Raw genomic sequence first — 20,890 nt, forward strand, 5'->3', positions numbered from 1 at the left:
ACCAAACGAAATGTAATAAATGATTGGTATCCATTGATAAAAAAAAATAAAAGCGTGTCAACTAAAGTCAACGCGAAAGAAGACAAGGTCGACAAACATAACAAAATTTATTTATATTCACTAAAATCGGGACATTAAAGATGATGTGATGGTGCTTAATTGCATGATATTTTTGCGTTATTAGAAATATTTTGTTCGTGCCTTTGTCAGACTTTACATTTTTTTCCGGACCCGTTATTTCTTTTTATTCATGTGGAATGTTTTTGTTCACTTTTTTACGCGCATGTTGTTACGTCGACGTTGTCTTTTTTCGCGACAACTTTGGCCGCGACTAGCCTCTCTCTCTCTCTCTCTCTCTCTTTTTTTTTCACACCCACGAGACCAGGTGGCCCGATCCCAGAGATTGCGCAATCTATGGCGCAATCTATTGCTCAATGTGGTTAATTTTTCGAATATATGGGCTCTAATTACGCCAGTATCAATTATTTGACCTACTGTGGGACACATTTTTGCCTTTTGTCTCTCTGAGACCTACTTTTTGATACTACTTGCGACTCGCTACGACGCTATGGAGGAACGAAAAAGCTCAGGGGCAAGAAAACAAACGTTAAAAAAAATCTAGGAGGCCACGTACGCCAAACCCGTGTGAAGTCGCCAACAAAAACCTTGTCTTCAAAAAAAAAAGTATTATTCTGACCTAAGCGGGGCTGTAGCTATACCCATCGCAATGTCGTTGCCATATCGCGCTCCACAGGTCCGGAGAACGGTTCCCTGATGCCTCGGAGCGTTCCGAGGGAGGGCTGCGCCGCGGCGGTTTATAAATAGAATCTTGTCGCCTATAGAGATGTTGGCCAGCGGAGCGTTGTCGGCAGCGTATAGTATATAGCGAGGCTCGCAACACGACGTTATTTCCGAGCGTGTTCCTAGGATCCTTTTCATGTTGCCACCACCCTGAAAGAGCCAGTGACGTGAACGGGAGGAAAAAAACAAAGACGGTTGCGAAAGCACCGGTGAACTGCACCCTGCAGAGAGCCGCCCTGTCGCAGTGGTTTCATAGTTTGTTGCCAGCATGCGGCTTGCAGCTCCCACCGGACGTTTTTCTTCTTGTCGTTGAGCAATGAAACTGGAACGAACTCGGGCCTCGACTCGGAAGCAAGCAGCAGCAGCGCACGGCTTCTGTTTCTTCTTCTCCTTCTTGTCAAGAATGTGCTCGTTTTTGAAATTGCTTCGCAAGAAGCCCGTGTGGAATTCACCGTGAGGCTTGAAAGCTATCCCACGCGCGCGTAGGATTTGGAAGATTTACGCATGAGGCGACAATTCATGGGATCACGTCGCGGAAGAAAAGTTGCAGCGGCGAGACGGAAGCGCAGCGAATTTGTGGGCGGAGACGGGCGGGAAGTGCGGACGAGCTTTGCGGCGGGTTACAGCGGTGTTTCAGGATTGCTTGAATTACTTATCGTTTTTTTTATTGCCTTAATGTTTATTTCACGGCTTTTCGTGATTTGGTTTCATTTGCTTTTGCCGTGTGTAGAGATATTCAAGGTTTATTTGACATTCCTTTTGTTTACTTTCTTGTTTTCAAAAATTTGTCGCCCTATTTACTTTTATTCGTTTTTCCTTTCTTAAGGTGTATCGTTTTTATTACGTCTTTTTATTTTACGGCAGTGTAGTATTTAGTTGGATCTTAATCTTATAGATTCATAGCCTCGTTTATCTTTTTGTGTTGTATTTCTTCCTGCGTTTAAATGTGAAAAAAAAATTAAATTGTGGTATTTTACGTGTCAAAACCACGATCTCATTATGAGGCACGCCGTAGTGGGGGGCTCCGGAATAATTTGGACCACCTGTGGATCTTTAACGTGCACCTCCCTCTAAGTACGCGGATGTTTTCGCATTTCACCCCCATCGGAATGCGGCCGCCGTGGCCGGGATTTGATCCCACGACCTCGTGCTTAGCAGGCCAACACCATAGCCACTAAGGAACCACTGCGGGTGTTTAAATGTAGCACGCTTTCTTTTGTTGAAGAGGGGCTCTGTCCTAGCGTGCATTAAATCTGTATTGGCACTGGAGCTATCTTACACATTCTGAAGAGGTATTGTTGTACTAGCGCGTACATGTTGAAGTACTTGAACCTGCGTAAGCCGACACACCAGAGAGAGAGAGAGAGAGAGAGAGAATTAGTGAGGAAGGCAGGGAGGTTAACCAGATGTTCGAATCCGGTTTGCTACCCTGCACTGGGGTAGGTAAATAGGCGTTATAAAAAAGGATAGAGAGAGTGAGTGATAAAAAAATGTTGCAGTTTCGCCCGAAAGGCGAAGCATCAATTGCGATAGCAAATTAGTAGAGAGTTATTCGGAGTAGGGATAGTAGCTTTATCGGCTGCATAAACTTGGACACATTCGCTTACTAACTGAAATAACAAGCGTAGTGTCAGCGCGCACAAGCAAACATGAATAGATCACACTGAATGACCGCAGACAACGACTGTCAAAACGCTGACAGCAAGCGCAGCCGCCGCAGCGGGCGAAGGTTCGCGCGTTCTATCGCTTCAACGGAAACTGAGCGGCGAATGCACAGCGCATACAAAGGTGAGAGCCGTGTGGAGATAAGAGACGGTGCGGGCGACCGCCGCCGCCGGGCAAAGTGCAGAGCAGTTGTGCAGATCAGAAGTTGTTGGCAGAGGAGAAGCTGCCCCCCCCCTCCCTCCCGCGCTGCCTTCCCGCTTTCTTGCTTTCGCACGGAGGATTGAGTGGCCATTTCCCCTTGCGCCCGGTTGCAAGATACGCATTTGGTGAAGCAGCACAGCGTCGCCCCACCTCCCTCCCTCCCTCCCTCCCTCCCTCCCTCCCATACCCCCACGGCCTTTCGCGCGACGATCGTGTTTGCTTTCCGCCGTGCGTTCGCTCTCCGTGATAGCGCGCGCCCCCCGCACGCTTTCACTCGCGCATACGGCGCGCATCGCCGATTTTATCGCCCTTGGACTTTATACGGAACCTCACGGCGACGCCGACGGCAGAAATCCGGTTGAAGTGTCCATATAATTGCTATCGCAATAAAAAAAGAAAGCACACACACACAAAAAAAATGTCACAGTTTCGCCCTAAGGGCGAAGCAATGAATGCGATAGCAACACAGCAATGCCATACGAAGTAAGGTGAGCGGCTTTGGTAGCAATATGAATTGTAGTAAACATGAGCTGATTAAGTAAGCAGGTGTGCTGCGCCGTAAGTAGACCGACATGAAGAGAGACTCGATGACCACGAGAAGGCGCCTGTGAAACGGTGGTGTTCATGAGAAGCGCTTCCCGTGGGCAGCGCGTGCGAAGGGACACACCTGTAGCACTGCACTGCCGATCCGGGCAGCATTGCATGTGTAGCGTGCGTTGGGAAATGTGGCCCGACTATTACTAACTGAATGAACAAGCGTGGTGTGAGCGCGCACAAACAAACATGAATAGATCACACTGAATGACTGCAGACAACGACTGTGAAAACGCTGGCAGCGAGCCCATACGCCGCAGCGGGCGAAGGTACGTGCGGTCTATCGCTTCAACAGAAACTGAGCGGCGAATGCACGGCGCATAAAGGTCAGAGCCGTGTGGAGATAAGAGACGGTGCGGACGAGCGACGAGCGCAGTTGTTGGCAGAGTAGAAGTGCGCCCCCCCCCCCCTCCCCAGCTCCCTCCGGCGCTGGCTTCCCGCTTCCTTGCTTGCGCGTGGGAGATTGAGTGCGTTCGCTCTCCGTGATAGCGCGCGTCCCCGCACGCTTCCACTCGGGCATACGGCGCGCGGCGAAGATTTTATCTATAGGGAACCTGACGGCGACGGCGACGGCAGAAATCCGGTTGAAGTGTCCATATAATTGCTATCGCAATAAAAGAAAAAATGCACACGCCGGAAGAGCTTTCTAATCACAGTCGTTCAGATAGGCCGGTGGCTCGCAAGAAGCGCAGAAGCGCCTGCACTGCCTTCTTCTGTGACGTTAAGTCCAGTCTGTGGTGGAGAATTCTTTCTTCCGACAGAGGCCGGTCGTCCAATTGGTTGAACGCGTTGTTAAGAGATTGTCTCTGCGCACTGTACTGTGGGCAGTCGCACAAAATATCTTCAATCGATTCTTCATTGCCGCAGTGGTCACGGGCTGCGCAGTCAGCCATTCCTATGCGGAACGCATAAGCGTTGGTAAACGCAACGCCCAACCATAATCGGCACAAAAGAGTTGCGTCTCCTCGGCGAAGCCTTGATGGGACTCGAAGGGTAAGCAGACACAAAGCACCAACAGAAGCAGACGTTACAGCGCCGAGCTTACTGAACTATATTCCAGTCGATACATTGCCTGAAACAGTTCACTAAGCGCCCAGATTCTGAGTTTATTCCTTTCACCATAGAGAGAGAGAGAGAGAGAGAGAGAGAGAGAAGTCAGGAGGGAAAGGCAGGGAGGTTAACCAATAATCACTTGCTCGCTTACTTGTTCTTTCGTTTTCACATTTAGAACTGTAATTGCCGCTCAGCGCCACTCGTAGCTTGTTCAGTGTACCTACCTAGACGGCTTATGTAACCAAGATTAAAATGTACGCAAAGACATCATGTCTTCATGAAAACAAGAAAATATCAGTCTGACGCTCTGCAATTGCAGAATGTATCTCGTGCGCTTGAATGTTGCGAGACACCGTTCGTTCCTTGTTCGTATCATTGTGCGGTTCATCTTTGCTTATTTAGGAGAATACGTCGATACGGCGACGTTCTCAAAGAACTACTTGGCGTTGGCACGATAGAAGTATACATGGGAGTTTGTGCCACCTATGTGCATGAAAAATATTTAGCGTTAAGTCAGCCTGTATTAGGCTGCCAGTTCTACTGCGACCAATCAGCTTCTCTACTTGGCTGTGTGTGTACCGTACTTTGATTAGCGACCTGTTAAAGCAGAGAATAAATGAAAAAAAAGGCGATTTTGGCCTAATGGTCCGATCATCGTACTGCTGTCCTGCGGCACCGAGGTTAAATTCCATCATCGGGTGCGTAAGTATATTTTGTTTTTAATGTGTGAGCTGTTCCGCCAGGCAGCAGCGGCAGCCATGGTCAGGAAAGTCGGGGATGGTTCGAAAAGAAAGGTTCGCTTTAAAAGGGTCAGTCAGCAGACTTAGCTAGACTGCCTGATTGTGTTAATATTAATATACTTTGGAACAAGAAAAGCCACCCTTCTCTTCGGCACGTGTAACGCACTTGGCAAGAATAACATTCAACCCTGTGCAATTATTATTTGTCGAGAGCATTCTTTCATTCTCTATTTGCTTTCTGTCCCACAGGGGCTGCGTGTTCAGCTTACTATTTCTACAGCTACTCCATGGAAAGGATCTTCAGCGCGAGCCGTCGTATTCGTACTATAGTATAGCTTCACATTACGAGCACCCTGAATCACTGAAGTTGGACAGCGCGTGTATTTGAGATGTAGTAACGGCACCCAAATCCGTTTAGGAAAGGCAAAAAGAGCACCATGCATCCCCATTGAAAAATCTATATGCCCCATAACTCCCGTATCCAATAATCCGATATGAAACATATAGGATCCCATATGAAAACCCGTTTTTCCCATATGTCATATGATGTGATTGGATATGGAGTTATGGGGGATACGGTTTTTTTTTTCAGTAGGGATGCCTATATTTATTTGCTTACTTTAGGAGGAATTAGCATAGGCGTAGTTCTGATTTTTCATATACAAATAAATGTTAAGCACAGCAGTGAATTCAATCCTGAATAGAAGGGAACATTTGCAAAAAAAAAAAAAAAAAAAAAAAAACAAGCATAACTTCAAGTTTGCAACTCTGTAAAACAAGAATCGAGACTTATTCTTGTATGTTACACCTATATTAAAGCGCACAAAGCGGACTAAAGTCACTTTATACATGTGGCTCTGGTGCAAGTCACAATATGTGTTATGCAACATTCGTAAAATTCACGTAACCGTAGTTGCGATTTCACGCAAGGCGTAGTTTAATCCGGAGCCCTCCACTACGGCGTACCTCATAATCAGAACTGGTTTTGGCACGTAAAACCCCAGAAAGAAGAAGAAGAAGAAGTAGTTTAGAACGATGATTTATTTCGCTTTAAGCGCCCCCAAAACAGTATTGTACCGGAATCGCAATATATGTTTGTCTTCAACGGAGGACATCATCAATGGTAGTACAGCTCAATGCGATAATATTGGTCCCTGAATTTATTCAAGCACAGGAGAAACCTGCTGTGTGTTCTGTTCTCACCGACTGAAAGTCGGCTGTTCAATTATTTCGGCGCTTTTGCCAGAGTTATCCAAACGCAATGAAGGTTTATCAAACTTGATTTGAAATATCTACAACTGCGTTGTCAGGCCATTGAACGGATCTGCAATGAATTCCTGGATATGTCGGTATGTCAGGAAACACGAAAGCCTACAAAATTGCTAGAGAAGCACATCATTCCGCTTTAGTCCCACTAAATGAATTCACGAGGGCTGATGTTAACATTAGAACAAAACACTTATGCAAGTCTTTAACACAAGTTTGCCTATTTCACGCCAATTCTATTAACAGTCTTGTGTATAGAGTCGACCCCCATCTACAGTTTCCGCGCTCTGTTGCTGGTGGCCGTGACACAGACCCTCTCATTCATCGTATCATATTATAAGTGACGTATACGAGTATCTTTTTGTATCGTATATATAGAGAGAGAAAGCAAGAAGAGGAAATGTAGGGAGGTCAACCTAACGAGCATCCGGTTTGCTACCCTACCCTGTGGGTAAGGGAAAGGGGAGCATCGTATACGTCGTTCAGATATGCCTTGTTGCGTGCGCGGCCATTCATGAGAGAACGTAGAACACGTTCAATCTTAGCTGTCCTAATACTGAACAGCAAATATGTGCTTTATAGGCAACATTGATGACCCTTGATAATAGTCATTTAACGATATAAAAGTTGCTTGGGCCATGGAATAACGCATCATTACAGCGATCAGCTCTGAAGGCTTTAATCACCGTCTTTAGTGAAAGCGACATTGTATCGATGTATTAACTTTTTGTGTGTCCTTGTGTCTTATTGTTATGTCGCAGCATTCTGTGTGGCTTATAGATTAATTTAAGAGCTATTTTCTTTTCTATACTGGTTTAAGCGTGCTTACGAAATGCGTTTTATTGCCGGATCGTTTGTTTGTTTGTTTTTTATATCACCTCATATTGTCATCTTTGCGCATTAGGCAATCTATTGCTTGCGGAGAAGCCGGCGACAAAACAATTGCCAACATTTCATGTCATCACAATAAATCACTCGCTTGCCCAACCGCAGTTTCCTTTTGACACCAGCAGCTCTTTCTATTAATTCTTGCGATTTTATCAATGTTTTTAAAATTACTTGGTGACACAAAGAAAAGCTGCACTGTTATCAGCCTCTATCGGTCAACTGTTTTTTGATACGCTACTAATTTAATTCACTACTGCTCAGTGGATGTGCGTTTTCAATTACACCTGAATAGCGAAACAGAAAAATTACCTCTGGTAGACCTTTCGCTTACCATAAGTTTACACGACGAATGCGGTACAAGCATAAAATGGATTGGCAGCACATGATCACGGTGCCCACAAAGCGCCAACTACATGGGGTATATTTCCGTCATTTCTTCGGCATGGCGTCACCTGACGTCGACGAATGCGATTTCACCTTGCGTAATTACGAACCACGCCGTTATTAGTTCTGAAGTGCTTACCACAGGTTGTTGTTGTTGTTTTTATTATTATATGATACTTAGTGGGTGTTGTCGCCTTTAATTGGCACCGGTCACTTCTTTTCAACATAAAGAAAAAAACAAAAAGGAATGAGCCTCTTACAGCCGATAAGCGCACGGAATACAGTTTGCCCCTGATTAGAGCGAGTCACCACGTAGCGCGAAATAGACGCGCCGACGTCGCGGGCGACGTCACGATGAAAATACATCGGGAATCTTTTGCACGTAGATGCTGCTTAAGGACTCATTCACACAAGCTACTGAGAGATATCGCGCGACCGGCAACAACTGGCGACTACGAAACGACTCGTGACTAGCGATGTTCACACCGTCAAGCACAGTCGAACGAGACCTGCAAGTTCATGTCATCCCGAAGAGTCTCGTCCCCAGCGAGAACTCCGGTGATATGGCGCAGTTCGCGCGCTTTCCTCGGTATGCTTGCGTGCCGAGGGACTTTCGTCGCATTCCCACGTCGCATTCGTTTTGTTGCGCGTCTAGTCTTTCGGACTCTCGCCATGGATTTTAATTTGCACTTGTAATTAAGGAGCTTATCGCATTCGTTTACAGCAAGATTTACGCCCCATTTCGGTGTCTTGTTTAATTTGTTCTCTCAATGCGGTTGAAATAATTAAAGAACCTATAATGGTTTTACTTAGGAAACAAGTGTCCATTTAATTGTGGTGTACATGCAACCTTAACAGCCTATCGTGAGATTGTTCGCTTTCGGTTGATTTTCTGTAAAGCAGTGTTGCCTTCAGACCCACATTTGCACGTAATACACCGAACGCCTTGTTGAAGCACAGAACTTCTTCTGGTGTGTAGCTTGCAGCGTCTTTACCTACTGCATGCGCACGGAGCTTATTGGGGTGGAAGGGTTGTATGCCTCACCGTTCAGTCGACCTTCACAGTCCTTGAGCGAGAACGCGTCGACGGCACGAAAGGTACAAAAAAAAAAGAGTTGAAACACAACCTTTGGTGTTAATTAGAGCGAAGTTAATTACTCGTAAGATAGAGGTAATTCAGGCACTCTAACCCGTGACCTTTGATCTTAAGGCGAAGGTAATTAATGCGCATTTAATTATTATAGAGTTAATTAGGGCACTCGAACCCACGACCTTTGGTGGGAGAAAACAAGTACTAAGAAGTAACAACGCATTCGAATGAGCATGTCAAGTAATTTAATGAATGTCTCGTAAGCCCGCAAGCTCTCGCCTTCATCCTCTTTGGCGTATGCTAAAGTGACTATCAATTTTTTTGTACATTACCTGAGACAGTATAGAAACTTTAGCTAAAGCATCCGTTACACCAAAATTGTACTAAAACAGACAAAACACTAAACGAGAGGATATAAACAGGAAAAAATATAAATAATCTGTTAAAAAGTTCACAATTGCTTAGAGTGAAAAAACAACATCAACAACAACTACTTACTAAAAACTTGCGCAAAGTTGCAAATATATAAATATATACCATGTGAAACGCATAATCAGTGCATGACCTGTAAAAAGCATGAGCAGTTTCTGCTTATGCTAAAATAGTTAAGTTCTCGGCACATCATATAGAAAGTCACTAACGCAGAAAAGTTACCACGACATTAAACTGAGATGACAAGAAAAAAGAACCTCACACCTAAGCCCACATGATTATCGGCAAGAATTCCCTGGCTTATGCGACACGGCAAATACACAGTGAGGCAAACATAATCTGGGGCGGCTTGCACGAACATTTAATAACGAATATGATAAGGATTTTAAGAACACGTTCTTAAATGATCCCGATAGACAACTCCTAGTCCACATAGAACGCGTTCGTAAATTCGTTATTATTTTCGTTACTAAATGCTTGTGTAAGCCGTTCCTGGTCTCTCTTGATCCCGAGAACCACAATGTGGTCCTGAATCTTCGAAAGGCCTTAAATAAACATAACAATAAAAAATACCGGCTAAAGAAAAGCGTGTCGGTATACTGACAAGGCTTTCATAGTTGCTAACTTGAAACCTTCCAATCAAATGAGGCATCTTGCGAGATTAAATGAAAGCCCACTGCGCAAGAACAGGAACCTACACTCGTATGGTTGCTCCGATACCACCAACTGCGTAGTAGTCGCACAACGAGATAAGGACATAAAGGTGCGAAGCAGTAAGTATCGGAGTGTGTTTGAAGCCCCTGCGCTGACTAAATTTTTCATGAGATAGCTCTCAGACGGCGTGCGAGATCATTCCGTCCCATATATAGAGCTCATAAATAATCCCCGCGTACCTAATTTGTCTTCGCCCGCAGCGTAGAAATCGATGCCTTCATTGCTAGATATAGTCTTCCACGAAGGGAGTTCCTGGCCCGTACACGCGCCACTTTGCACTTTAAACCAAATCGTGCGAGCATTTCCTTTTATTATTATGAAATAAAAGCAGTGGCTTGCACCTTTATTGGCACTCGCTACTCCCTTTCGCTGGATCAAAGGAAAACTAAAGGGGCAAAAGAACTTAAAAGCACTGGAGGCAGTCAAATATCACGAATTCATGCACGAGTGACGAACTATTGCTGGCCAACTCGGCAAACAAACTATAATTACGGTTCGGCGTTTTCGGTTTTAAGTGCGAAGCACCTTAGGCGCTCGGGCTGTCGGCGTCTCCTGTCGTCGTCGTCGTCGTCACAGTAAGCAAGCGGCTCGTGCTCGCGCTCGGCACGCGCTCGTGCCACTGTTCCCGCGTTCGTCGTCGTCTTCCACAGCTGGCTGCGTTGCCGCTCATCATTGCCGCGTATAGAATTTCAATTCTCTTCTGTCGTCGTAATGGGGAGGCCGCGTTTACGGAGTTATGAGCCATTGCTTAAGGCAGTATGAGCCCGTATGCGGTGCATCACTGCATGCTTCGCACCTCCCCAAGTTTCACGTCAGTGGAGCTGCATTTCTCTCAATGGGTCATTTGACACTTACGCGTAAGATGTAATTCACCGCTCAAACCGAGCCTACGGCTCGTGCTAACTGTAATAACTAATACAAACTAAAACAGTAAGAAAGGCGTCTATAATGGCCAATTCTCGCCGTGTGGCCAAGCCGTCACTAGTATACATTTTTTTCTAGAACTTAGAGAAGGTGGAGTGGGGGACGAGAGAGCACGCGTTTGAGGGTTTTATTTACAACAATTTTTTTTTCGTGAGCACATTGGCAGTTTCGGCCGAAGTGCGAAGTGCTCGCAGCGATAGCAAGGTTTAGCGTTGCACTTGAATTTTTCGGACGGGGGTAAAACTATAGGCGGGTGTGACTATAGCTGCATGGATGCGGCATACGCGAGTGCGGCAAAATTTTGGGACTCGCTTAAAAGCTTCATCACGCCCTGTAAGGCCTGTCACTGGCATCGCACAGGCGCCACTGCGCTGCGCGCAAGGAGCGACGCTAGTGAAATTACGTCACTTTCATATTGTAAGCACTAATATGGCCTTGCACTATTATTAGTCTGAGATTATTTAAATTAAAAGACACGCGCTGTGAATGAAATGTTTGGCGACTTTTGTCTGCTCGCTGCAATTATAAAAAAAGATTCTGAGGAATATTTGAGTCAAGAACATAAAAGATCTGATTTGAGAAACTTTGGCGGCTGAATAGTATAAGCATGTACCTTGTATATGAGAATTTAGGAAACAAGAGATGTAATGTCTTCTATAGTCGGTGACAACCAAGGAGGTTTAAAAAAATTCCTTGGTGACAACCGGTGACAACCCAAGAACTACAAAGAGGCTCAATCCACAAAAACTCAGCCCACTTGCTCCACACTTGTGAAAGAGAGCTTAACCAGCTGGAGTTCGCCCGCAGCTTAATGAATTTGTTACGCAATGTTAAAATGCAACCGAGGGCGGAAAAAAAGAACGTTCAGGACATGAACGAGCGCCACTTCCAACTAAGTTTATTGGAAGCAGACGGGATCACATTTATAGGAGAAGGTGGCAAGGTGCGCAAGTATACGTTTGCGCACAGTAATCAGAAATAAATGTGCATCTTTATCTAATCATGAAGTCCAAAAACTGGTGTTCTGTGTTGCGTAAGTTCACCGACGAATCGCTGACACAGACGTCACGTTTCATATTCATAAAATAAGCTTCCGTTAATTTCAGTGCCAAGGAATCTTTGTTTCTATCAAGTGATTCCGTCTGCTTCAAATAAACTCAGTTGCAAGTGGCGCTCTTTCCTGTCGGGAATATTTTTTGCGCCCTCGGTTGCCTCTTCACATTGCGTAATAAGATGAATCAACTAGCCCAGCAACAAGTACTGATGCGTTAATGACTTTGGTCGGCTAATGTAAATGCTAGGCTAATTAAAAAATAAAATCTAGTTGTTTCAAGCTAAAATATTACCTTTGGCTGAGCAGTGACATCAGGGTCACCTATAACATGTCCCTAGACGTTCAGGTTTTATCTTGAAACCACTGACACAAGGGCCTATGTTTAAGGAGAAAACAGTTCTTTCAAAGATGCGAAACCGCTTGATGTCAGGCGCATACGCGAACCTAATGGGCTGGCACATCTATGCAAATTTCGTTTTAGTTGGACAGTGTACACCTTAACCTTGTAATTCTTAGGTTGTCACCGACTATAGTGGATACCTGGGTGTCCCTGGGAATGAATGAGCGGACGCTATTGCTAAAGAAGCGCTCTAAATGCCACCGACAGTCAAAGCACCGATAAACCACCATTTCCCCAAATACCTAATTCACAGCCATTTTCGTACGGCATAGATAAACATATAGCATACATATACTTAAATATACACTGAACATCACGGCGACGGTGACGGCGACGCCTACGGAGAAAATTCGCCTGCAGTGTCCATATAGTTGCAATATTATATTTTTCTAGATGAACTTTCACACTTTCCCGTCTTTTTTCTGTGTGTCCTAGTGTGTTTATGTGAGCGTGTGTGGTTTTCGCTCCATTTATATGCATGTGCTTCTCTTCTTCGCTTTACTTTCCATCTTTCTGTCTCCCCTTATCCCTTTTCGAGTATAGGGTAGCGAACCGAATGTTTGTCTTCCGGTTAACCTCCCTGTCTTTCAAACCTCATTTCTCTCTCTCTCTCTCTCTCTTTATTTGAGTATATTCCATTGTGAACATTTTTTACATAACTTCGCAACAGTCAGTTCGGCTATTGGGTTCTTTCCTGGCTGTAATGACACGGCAATTACTTTGTCCCTTTCGATGGTAGAATTTGTGTTCACCTTCAGCGCTTACGGAAGCAGCTCGTTCCGTTTGTCAACTGGCTAGCTCAACTGTTCATGGCGTAACATCGCTTTTAGTAAAATTCATGCCATGTAGTATTATAATAAATTTTATTGATGTAATATAAGGAGATGTTGGTGCACAAATACGATGCCGCCTACTCTTGCTCATGAATATGTGATACACACCACATTAATTTGCAAAATGCAACATATAACAATATACAACATACTTGCGACGAGTTGTGTGGTCACATAAGAGTCACAATAACAACACGATATTACAAAGACGTCCTTAAGGCGATAATGCGAACGACGGTATCGCATGACAAAGGAACACTCAAAGAACGATGCTAATCACAAAAACATTGCATATACACCTCGAGTAAGACAAGACAGTCCTTTAGGCGATAATGCGAACGACGGTATCGCATGACAAAGGAACACTCAAAGAACGATGCTAATCACAAAAACATTGCATATACACCTCGAAAGTAAGAATTTGTTTATAAGAACGTTCTTTATTTTTACTGTCAAGGTGGTACTATTTCTTAATAGCTCCCATTTTTCAGTGACTTCCTCTATTTGGTGTTACAGGGCGCTGACTGAAGGTCAGAACTGTCTACTCTAAACAGTTTCAAGAATATTAATTTGGCTTACATTTTGGCTTAAATTCATTCAGTGGTTGACTAAAAGGTGCGTTTTTGCGTCTCACGTTACTCTTTCGGGAAATATAAGAACCAAAGCTTCCCCTTCCACCGCGGGCATGCCATTAAAAGACAGTGCGGACAGACGAGCAATTCTATACGGCTTGCTGCGAATATGTCGGCCAACTCCGAAAGCTGAGCGCATTCGCATATTCAGCAGGCTGCTTAGGAACACGCGCCATGATCTCTTATTGCTGTGCTCCCAACGGAGTGATAGTCTCTCCGTTACGAGCGAAGTGCGTTCGGAGTTGGTCGTGCAGACGTTTTTATTACCCAGGCACGACGCCATTTAGGCAGCCCAAGTGTGGGAGCATGACGAAAAAGTGTTTTGCCTCATTTGGGTCCCTCGGCGGCGGAAATGGCCGTTCAGCTATCAAGACCCAATTAGCCGTAGGGCACGTAGTTCTTATTCCTTCCGCTCTTAGTGTTGCGGACCCTTCGATGAATGTCTTTACCCTAGTGGTGGTGCGTCTCGACGTGATCAAGCTCATTGCTAACTCCTTTTCTAGTAGAAACTATCTCGGACTCTCGTTCGTAACTTACTACATTTTTTGAGTGACAAGACCTCGGACGCCATTTATTCCATTAAAAATATTTTAGTAGCGTAACCTCCAGTGACCGGTCGTACTCTATTTTTGCCATTGTCTTGCTTCAATTTTGGCATCTGTCACCTTGTTCTTTCTTTCCACTTCTCTTCCCTTTTTCCTATCTGACATGCATTTCTATGTTTCTGTCCGCTTCATCCTGAAGAGCAGGCAGGCGTTATGGCTCTTCCGGCGGCAGTTGCCATCCTGATGCTCGCGTTCCCTTTCCTCTCTTTCAAATGTATGTAAATTACTATTACAGCGTAAGCTGTTATGGGCTCATTGGAATAGCCGTTTCGGGTCGCGATGATGCCGCCGCCGCGCCGTAGCCGCTATCGCATGCGAAAAAAAGTACCCGCTCTCCGTCGGGATCGAACCCACGCCCGCTGCGTGGGAGGCGGATACTCTACCAGTGAGCCACGCAAGCTCTAAAAAAAAAAAAAACTGAGCCACGCAAGCGCTTGCTATCCGAGAGCGGGAAAATGCACTATAAACGCGCCCTATGCAGGCGCGCAGGCGCAGACGACGAGATGTGATTCAGACGCGGAACGCAAACAACGCGGTCCCAAGCCTCCGCCGGTATGGTGGCTACATCTAGATAAGGCGGCGGCAAACGCAACCTTTCAGACACTGTAAATTTTGCTGCCGCCTTAACTAGATGGCGCTAACATACCGACGGACACTCGGGATCACGTTGATTGCGCTAGATTGGGCGCGTTGCAATGGGAGCGAATGTGACAGCCGTAGTTGCATCGTCAGCCGCTTGGCTGGGCCGAACGGCGCTAGCCATCGGCGATGGAACGCGTCGGCTTGCACGTGCGACGGCGTCCCAAGCAGGCCGCGTGGGGCGCGTTGCAATGGGATCGAATGTGACAGCCGTAGTTGCATCGTCGGCCGCTTGGCTGGGCCGAACGGCGCTAGCCATCGGCGATGGAACGCGTCAGCTTGCACGCGCGACGGCGTCCCAAGCGCGTTCCTGACGCATTCACCCAAATTACTAGGTAGTACTGTCGAAACGCTCGTCTAGCTTACGCTGTGACTGTGCTGCGTGTGCGGCGCAGGCCTGGCATTTTTATTGTTATTATTATTTGATTTGAAAACATATACACAGGAAAGGGAAAGCGAGGAGCAAGGCTGGCAACTGCCACCGGAAGGGGCACAACGCCTGCCTACTCTTTGTAAAGGAGGAGACAGAAACATAGAAATGGAAGATAAGAAGGAGGGGAGGAAAGAGGAAAGAAAGAGCGAGATGACAAATCTCAACGAATAGAGAACACATAGTAGGGCCGGTCACTGCAGGTCATGCTACTAAAGGATGTTAAATCGAAGAAATAGTTTCTGGATTACAAAGGTGCCCCTAAGTTCGTTACTTCTAGAAAAGTAAGGAGAGCGGGTGGAGCCTGATCGCGTTGAGACGCACAACCACTGGGGTACAAACATTCGCCTACTAGTGTGGTACACCGCAGGTCAAGGAGATGATAGTCCCTCACTAGTGACACGCACTGCGCACTGAAAGCGGGACACTGCAATATCAGTTGCGAAAGTGTCTCGCAGCAACCGCAAGACGTACAGCATGGACTGGCTTCACGTCCTTGTCTGTATAAACGTTCGCACATGTTCACACAGCCAACCCTTAGCTTCAAGAGTTGCGCTCTAGCATGACGAGGCAAGCTTCGACCGCGAACACGGGGCGGGAACGTTCCATTTGCGACGCGCTCGTCTGGATGCTGCATGAGTAGGTGGCGACGAATCAGCAGACGAGCGTCATCAAGATTGCAAAAAATTTCAGGGCCAGCACAGTCGTTATGAGTGCAAGTTGAAGCCAGCCGATCAGCCTGTTCGTATTTTTCGTATTTTCATATATTTTCACATCAAATAATAATAATAACTCAGTTCCTGTTTGAGGCTGCAACTTCATTGACGTTTCGTTTGGCTGCTATGAAAAAAATTCTGAGCACGATCTATCTAGATGCGCTGGGAAAATGTCCACTTAACGCATTTAATTTGACTGCAGTGTCACTTTTAACACAATCTATGACTTGTTTATAAATTGCAATTAGCGAACGCAAAACCGATGTTCGAAGGAAAAATTGCGTACACCTGAGCCTAAGTCTATGCGTAATAAATCCACAACGAGAACGGTCCACAACTGGGCGCCTGCTTTGACGGCAGTTACGTTGCAGTTCATGGTAACGGGCAGTGCCGAAAGACGAGTACAAAGAAATAACTTCACAGGACGAGCGCCGATATTCTTGTAGTTGCTTGGCGGGAAGTCGTCGTAAAGCTAGACATAATACGCGGTACTGTCTGACGTCTAAAGGTGGTAAATTATAACACCATTTATTAAAAATAAGTTTTTTTCTTCTTTTTACTGGCCCTATTTAAAAATATTAAAAATCTGGAGATGCAGTCCTTAGGCAACGCCATACGAATAATGATTGATTGAGAAATTAACTAATCAGTCAATAATGAATGAATGAATGAATTCATTCATTCATTCAGGCAGTCATTCACTTATACAGGGGGTTTAACGTCATAAAAGAACACTATGAGAGACATCGTAGTGGAGGACTTTGGAATTATTATGAGCACTTGAAGTTTTTTTAACGTGCACCTTAATCGCCCCTACTGATATGCGGCCTCATGGCAGGAATCGAATTCTTGTGCTCATTAGCGGAACACCCGGACAACGGCGGGTGCGAATACGGATAAATTTGTTCTTAAAAATGAAGTCTGATGACTTTTGGGAGCAGGTATTTCATTTTGGTTGTCGCAGTTATTGCAATAACTGATGCGAAGTTGGAGAATTATAGAAAAACGTTGCACGTCGCCTTTGTAATGTATCGAATGTGTCAAATGAATAGGTATTGTATGAGTATCGATTATGTATCGAATGGATAGGGCCTGAGCTGATCGTCAAATTGTCAATGCGAGGAGAAAGAAAGAAAAAGATAGAATGAAAGAAAGAGAGAATGAAAGAAAGAAAGAAAAAAAGAAAAAAAGAAAAGTGTTAAGCAAAACGTCGACGGCAAAGCGGCCTATAGGCTAATACCCAGGGAGGGAGAGAGAGAGAGAGAGAGAGAGTTTGTATAGGTAGGTAGACGCTGATATGTTGGCCAATACCGAAGAGTTCTGCCGAGCGTTAGTCCAAGGAAAACCGGAAGGAAAGGGAAGGAAAAACGATCATGGTGGTGACGATGAGGTCAAGGCAGAAAATACCTCTAAAAAAAAAAGAAACAATCATCGAGCTCACACAGTTGGGAAAAGTCCACAATAGGTCATTGTTGCGTAGCACTCACGGTGTTTTTGTCGTGGGCCTCAACATGACTCTTTAAGGGAATGGCTGGCTGCATATCCGCGCGACACAGACAGGCAGCAATGGTCACTATCGAGGTTTATTAAGCAAGCATCTTTCGAATAAACGTCAGAGTGAGACATCGTTACGATGCGGCTGAACAGTTGAATATAGACCTTTCAAAAATTACTGAGACACTAATTCACCCGACAGCGCACCTTGAAACAGCGTAAACAAAACATTTTATATGTCGTAAAAATAAAAAAGGGTGTCATCTCCGGCTTGCTCCACTGGACGTTCATCATCTATACTCCTAGATTGCCCAAGACACGCTACGCATAAAAGGCAATTAGAAAAAAAAAAGAGAGACTGTACATAATTTATCCCCACTAACATTTCACATTCTCGTAAACTTGCTTGGCCCTTGGCCATCGAAAACACCACAGCGAAAATCGCTTAACACGCTTGAATAGTTCTTTGAAGAAACAGGAATATTAATTGTGCACGAAGTAGCGCATTGCCCGAAGTTATGTAAGCCCGCAACCCACTTCCATAATTTTTATTTATCTGCCCTTCATTTGCATTACACGTATGTGCCTTGTTGTCTAATTGCGTATCGGACACATATTGTTTTTATTTCTTTTTCACTTTGTGTGTTGAGGTCCGGTTTCGACGGTTGTTTCTCTGTGCTTGTATTATGTCATCTGCTAAGTTTTCTTCAACTGTACGCCTGTTCATCTTGGACCCCGCCGGGGCCTAGTGTACGTGTTCGGAATGCATTATACGTGTATACGTGTCGGGACTGAGTTTAGTGTGCGGTGTAACGTGTCTTCGACTTTTGTCGTTATATATTGCGGTGTGTCTAGCAATATATGTGGACTTAATTTACTATCTTGTTTAATTACGTTCTATCTTTCTCAAACCTATGACATTAATTCTTGCTTTACAATATATATATATATATATATATATATATATATATATATATATTCATTTTATTATTACGTTAAGTAAAAATAGGGTAGCTCACATTGTTGTGCGTTTCGCTGCTCATCAGTGAAATTGTTTTCCGTTCCTAGTGGCATCTTTGTCGCGGTTTTACTTCTATCTTCATTCGTGTGTCATCTTGTTCTTTTCCTTCCTGTTTCCTTCCCGTATTCATATTTTCAATTCTATATGTTTCTATATTCCCTCCTTCCTGAAGAGTATATAGGCAGGCGCTGTGGCCCATTCGTTGGCAGTTAGTTGCCAGCCGGCACCCTCCTTCATTTCACTCTCTATTCATTGTATGTATGTTTTCAAATGAAACAATAATTGCTTAGCGATTTAGCTTTGATAAACTGACGTGTAGAGGCGCTATGTTATGTGGGAGCACAGGCGCAGAATGACGTACTTTCTCGTACGCAGCCTCGTAGAAATATAGCTTTTAAATGGCGACCTCTGTTTCAAGTCTTTTCTCGAGGCATCGCCAGACGGCGCCGCTTTAATTCATACGCGGAGTGAAATAAAAGAAGCAGAACACATAGTGATATACCGCGACAAACTAATTTCTTTTGATGGCTGTTCACAGCGTACGCAGAGTTACAGAAATTAGGGACAGAGAGAGAGAGAGAGAGAGAGAGAGAGCTCGGGTAAACGAGCTTTGTCTCGCTCTCTCCACGGCTGCTAATTAAAGCTTACGAAGATTGCGTGATTTCCGCGACAATTATTCGCTGTCGTGGTAACGGCGCTCTGGCGCAGTTTCGATTTAATTGCTACCTGCCATTGCGAGCATAGAGTGATAAAGAAAGCGAAGGAGAAGCTAATTGAGCCAATTTTTTACTGTCGCTTCTCCCTTACCGGGCCCATTTACAATGCTAATTCTGGTGTAGAGACAAGATTGGCCAAGAGAAAACCACTGTTCTTTTTTTTTAATATTACGTCCCTGTTTATTTTTTTTCTCCATTTAATCATGTGAAACGTGCTCCTCTCAACGTTTCTCCTTAGAAGAGTCAATGAAACATTGCTGTCAGCCCGTTTTCGGGCATTCTAGCCCTTCTATATTTCTCACAGCTCCGGTTGTCTCGGAGTGCCTTCTGTAGCGCCACCGAAAATGTCAACTGCAGCTGGACAATATTCCTTTATGAGATAACTGAGTACGCTCAGAATTGCGTCAGACAAGAAGGACGAGAGAAAAAAATAACTTACAGGTCACCCCTGCTTGTGTCCATAAAGTGTCCATAAAAAAAGTACATTATCGGAGACGAGCTGGTTACATGAACACAAAGAGCGCCACATGCAAGAGCACAGCGCCATGCCATAAGATGCCGCATGACATCATCATCATCATCATCATCATCATCATCATCATCATCATCATCATCATCATCATCATAATTATCATAATCATCATTATCATATTATATTTAGGTCCACTGCAGGATGAAGGCCTCTCCCTGTGATCTCCAATTACCCTCTGTCTTGCGCTAGCTGATTCCAACTTGCGCCTGCAAATTTCCTCACTTCATCAGCCCACCTAGTTTTCTGTCGTCCTCGAGAACAAGTTAAGGACCGCACAAAGAGCGATGGAACAAAAATGTTAGGCCTAACGTTACGAAACAGGTAGAGAGCGGTGTGGATCAGTAAGAAAACGGGGATAGCCGATATTCCAGTTGACATTAAGAGGAAAAAATGGAGCTGGGCAGGCCATGTAATGCTTAGGATGGATAACCGGTGGACCATTAGAGTTACAGAATGGATACCAAGAGAAGAAGAGGAGCCGCACGACATCACCCCCGCATAAATTAGATGAAAGACAGTGTTTTGGCAGCTACCTTTACTCAGAGAATAAAAGATGCTTCCGAGCCCATCGGCACAGAGGAAGCACATTGACACATAATGTAGCCGGTCATCACAGCCGTACATTACACCACATATACTATAGTGTTCCTTAGAGGTTTCGCTATTACGGAGTCATTAGCCCATGGCCCCTTCAAACGCTTTTTAAGGCAAGGGAGCAGTGACAGATCGCGTTCTCACTTTCGTCACGCCGAAGCTTGGCCGTAGAAACATAGGGGTTAATAACGTGACGTCACGTCTTGGAGAAACAAGGCCTTTTGCTAGCAAAAAAGCGCTCGCGCTCATCAAGCGCCGCACCATTTCTGTCCCCTGTAGAATCAAGGCTCACTTGACAACAAACGGTGAGGAAGCTTGAAGTCGCGACATCACAATAGTGGGCTTGAAGCTGCGATGTCGCAATAGAGGGCCGACATATTTAATGCAAAGCACGTGACGAAAAAGTGTGAATGCGATAAGCGCCACTGTTCTTGCCCGCTGTCACAATGAAGGATAGCGTCGGTTGAAAACC

At 45.0% G+C, this 20,890-nt stretch overlaps 1 protein-coding gene across 2 annotated transcripts in view; it reads left to right on the forward strand.

The window, feature by feature from the left end:
- The window catches only part of LOC119456975 (equistatin-like), a 134,931-nt gene that overhangs the window by 112,732 nt on the left and 1,309 nt on the right, over positions 1-20,890 (forward strand). The gene's annotated exons all lie outside the window — the stretch shown is intronic.

This window comes from Dermacentor silvarum, chromosome 6, assembly GCF_013339745.2.
Source record: "Dermacentor silvarum isolate Dsil-2018 chromosome 6, BIME_Dsil_1.4, whole genome shotgun sequence".
Classification (NCBI taxonomy): Eukaryota; Metazoa; Arthropoda; class Arachnida; order Ixodida; family Ixodidae; genus Dermacentor; species Dermacentor silvarum.